Here is a 4,583-nt window from a genome sequence, read left to right on the forward strand (position 1 = left end):
CCCAACTGCCCCCAAAGACACACTAGAGTCCTAACCCCTGCTCCCTGAGAATGTGGCTTTTCTGGAAATAGGGTCTCTGCAGAGATAATCAAATTATGATGAGGTCACACTCCCTTAGGGGTGTGTCCTAGGGAGTCAGGAAAATAGAGCTGGAGACGACACACAGAGGGAAGACCACACGAAGAGAGGCAGGGAGAAGGCCACGTGATAACAGAGGCAGAGATGGGAGGGGTGCAATCTGGCAGCCAGGAACCCCAAGGATTGCCAGCTAGAGGAGGCAAGGAAGGATCCTCCCTTGGTGGCTCAGAGAGAGGCTGCTGACACCTTGAGTTCAGACTTGTAAGCCTTCAGAATTTTGAGGGAATAAATTTCTGTGGTCTTAAGCCCCCACGTTTGCAGAATGCTGTATAGCAGCCCTGGAAAACTAACACATCCCTGAACTGCTCTGGCCTCTCATCCCTCCTCATCCACATGGGTACATGAGCCTGGGGAGAACCCTGTGGAGTCCACAGTCACAGCTCTCCACAGGGAACTCCCCAGACAAAGACAGTAGGACGTCTTGGCTTTTTTTTTTTTTAAGTTTATTATGGGGGGAAAAAAAATTCACATTCACAAAAATAGAGCAGTATAACTCCATGTGCCCATCCTCCAGCATCAACAACGATCCACATTTTGTCCATTTTATTTCATCCAACCCCCACCCAAGGGTATTTTGCATGGAAGGATGCCTGGAGCATTTAAAAACAAACTCAACACATCATTCCAGGTCATCTGTAAATGCTTTAGTCTAAACGACTTTAGACACATTTTTTTTTGGTCATCTTTGAGTATTGTGTACTTTATTAGTTATGTAAAAGGAATGAATGGCACTTTATGTCTGGGTCCTCTGTTTCTTCTCTGTTTTTTACAGTTCAGTGGTTTCCAATATATTCACAGAGTTGTACAACCATCTCTATGACCCAGTTTTAGAACATTTTCATCACCCCAAAAAATAAACCCTGTACCAATAAGCACCTCACTGCCCCTGCCCTCCAGTTCCAGACAACTACTAAGCTACTTTCTATCTCTATAGATTTACCTGATGGGAACACTTCATATTAACATAAATGGAATCATAGTGCTGTATGTAATCTCTTGTGTCTGACTCATTTCACTCGGCATAACGTTTACAAGATGCATCCACATTACAGATCAATACTATGTTACTTATCAATACTTCATTCCTTTTTTCTGGCTAAATAATATTCCATTGCCTGGATATGCTGCATTTTGTTTATCCATTCATTAGTTGTTGGAAATTTGGGTTGCTTCCAATTTGGGGCTATTATGAGCAACAACGCAATGAACACTTGTGTTCAGGTTTTAGTGTGGACGTATGTTTTTATGTCTCTTGCTGATTGACATAAGAGTAGAACTGCTGGATCCCATGGTAATGCTATTTTAATATTTCAAGGAGTCACCTGTTTTTCAAAGTGGCTACACCATTTACAAACCTACCAGCAATGGATGAGGGTTCCAGTTTCTTCATAAATTCTCCAAAACTTGCTATTATAAATTTTTTAAAATTATTATAGCCATCCTAGTGAGTATGAAGTGGTAGGTATCTTGTAGTTTTGATTTATGTTTCTTCAATAACTAATGATGTTAAACTTTTTCAGGTTCTTGGTATAACTTCTTTGAAGAAATACCTCTTCAGGTTCTTTGTCTATTTTTAAATTGGGTTATTTGTCCTTTTACTATTGAGTTGTCAGAGCTCTTTATATATTCTGGATGTAATTTCCTTCTCAGATTTATGATTTGCAAATATGTTCTCCCATTCTGTGAGCTTTTTCATGTTCTCACTGGTGTCCTTTGAAACACAAAGTTTTCAACTTCATGAAGTCCAATGTATTTTTTTCTTTTGTCACTTCCACTTTATCTAAAAAAAAAGCCATTGCCTTACTCAAATTTATTCCTATATTTTCTACTAAGGGTTTTATGGTTTTAGCTCTTACATTTAGATGATGTCTATTTTTAATTGAAATATAGTTGATTTAAAATACTATATTAGTTTCAGGTATATAGCAAAGTGACTCAGTTATATATTTTTTAATTTCAGATTATTTTCCACTATAGGTTATTACAAGATATTAAATATAGTGTGTACATGCTAAGTCACACAGTCAGTCGTGTCCAACCTTTGCAACCCTATGCACTGTAGCCCACCAGGCTCCTCTGTCTATGGGATTCTCCAGGCAAGAATACTGGAGAGGGTTGCCATGCCCTCCTCCAAGGGATCTTCCCTGTGCTATACAGTAAATCCTTGTTGCTTATCTTTTTTACATGTAGTAGTGTATATCTGTTAATCTTATATTCATAATTTATCCCTTTCCTGTTTCAGTTCGATTCAGTCATGTCTAACTCTTTGCAACCCCATCATGCCAGGCTTCCCCATCCTTCACCAACTCCTGGAGCTGACTCAAACTCATGTCCATTGAGTCAGTGATGCCATCCAACCATCTCATCCTCTGTCATCCCCTTCTCCTCCTGCCTTCAATCTTTCCCAGCATCAGGGTCTTTTCCAATGAGTCAGTTCTTGGCATCAGGTGGCCAAAGTATTGGAGCTTTAGCATCAGTCCTTCCAATGAATATTCAGGACTCAATTCCTTTAGGATTGACTGGTTTGATCTCCTCGAAGTCCAAGGGACTCTCAAGAGCCTTCTCCAACACCACAGTTCAAAGCATCCCCTTTCCCCTTTGGTAACCATGAATTTGTTTTCTATCTCTGTGACTCTACTTCTGTTTTGTAAATAAGTTCATTTGTATCATCTTTTAAGATATCACATATATGTGATGTCATATGACGTTTGTCTTTCTCCGTCTGACTTATTTTACTCAGTAAGATAGTCTCTAGATCCATCCATATTGCTGCAAATGGCATTATTCCATTCATTTTCATGACTGAGTAGTACTCCACTGTTTAGATATCCCACATCTTCTTAAACCAATGGCCTGTTCATGGGCACTTGGGTTGTTTCCATGTCTTGGCTACTATGAATACTGTTATTATAAACACTGGGGTACATGTATATTTTCCAATCAAGAGTTTTCATCTTTTCTGAATAAGTGCTCAATAGTGGGACTGCTGGATCATATGGTAGCTCTACTTTCAGTTTTTTAAGGCAACTCCATACTGTTTGCCATAGTGGTTACATCACCAATAGTTATTTTTTTGTAATATGATGTGAGGTAGGGGTCCAAATTTATTTTCTTACATATGGGTACAGACATTATACTTTTTATATTTTTATTATTCATTTACTTCATTTGTTTACCCTGGCTGGGTCTTTGTTGCTGCGTGCAGGCTTTCTTTTGAAGAAGGCGATGGCACCCCACTCCAGCCCTTTTGCCTGGAAAACCCCATGGACGGAGGAGCCTGGTGGGCTGCAGTCCATGGGGTCGCGAAGAGTCGGACACGACTGAGCGACTTCACTTTCATTTTTCACTTTCATGCCTTGGAGAAGGAAATGGCAACCTCTCCAGTGTTCTTGCCTGGAGAATCCCAGGGAGAGCGGAGCCTGGTGGGCTGCCGTCTATGGGGTCGCACAGAGTCGGACACGACTGAAGGGACTCAGCAGCAGCAGCAGCAGCAGGCTTTCTCTAGTTTCGGTGAGCGGGGGCTTCTCACTGTGGTGGTTCCACTGTTGTGGAGCGCGGGCTCTAGGTGCACAGGCTCAGCAGTTGCGGCACTTGGGCTTATTTGCTCCAGGGGTACGTGGGATCTTCCCGGACCAGGGATGGAACTCACTGGCGTGAGGATTCTCAACCACTGGATCACCAGGGAAGTCCCCAGACATTACACTTTAGTTCTATTTCTTAATAACATGTTCTGTATTATACCTCAGTTTCGGTTTCCCATAAATCATCTTTTAGATGATTTTCATCCAACTACAGCCTAGAGTGATAAAAAAGATATTCTAGGGAAGAAATATTTTAAATGAGGAAGTGGTTAGCCCTTCCCACACTGCCTGTAATCTATAATTCATTTCCCCAATTTTAGGCTTTCCCCCTTTTCTTATAACATGTGACAATGCAGTCTTGCGTGACTCAGTCAGTCATAATCATAAAATTAGGTCTGCCCTAAACCTAAGTTATTTAATTTAAATATAAGACTTTGGGTATAAACAATGTGCCAGTCGGCTCTGGTAAATCAGAGATAAAAAGACAGGTATTCTGCTCTCAGACAGTTACAGCCTACATGGGGAGAGGAAAGGCACGTACACAAATAATAACATGGAGTGAGCACCAACACAGGAAGGAAACAGTGTCCATATGGGAGGGGTGGGGAAGACACAGTGAAGGGAGGGGACCAGAACTGGGCCCAGATAGAGAGTGCCAGCCTCTAATACCAGCGGGGTAAGGATCCTGCTGAGCTGGAGACTACACATCCCATCTACAGGGGGATGTTCCCCACTCATTCCCAGCAGATCATATCTCTACAGAGACATGGATCCAGGACTTCCCTGGTGGTCCAGCGGTTAAGACTCTACGCTTCCAGTGCAGAGGGATGGGTTTAATCCCTGGTCAAGGAACTAGAACCCCAC

This window comes from Bos taurus, chromosome 4, assembly GCF_002263795.3.
Source record: "Bos taurus isolate L1 Dominette 01449 registration number 42190680 breed Hereford chromosome 4, ARS-UCD2.0, whole genome shotgun sequence".
Lineage (NCBI taxonomy): Eukaryota > Metazoa > Chordata > Mammalia > Artiodactyla > Bovidae > Bos > Bos taurus.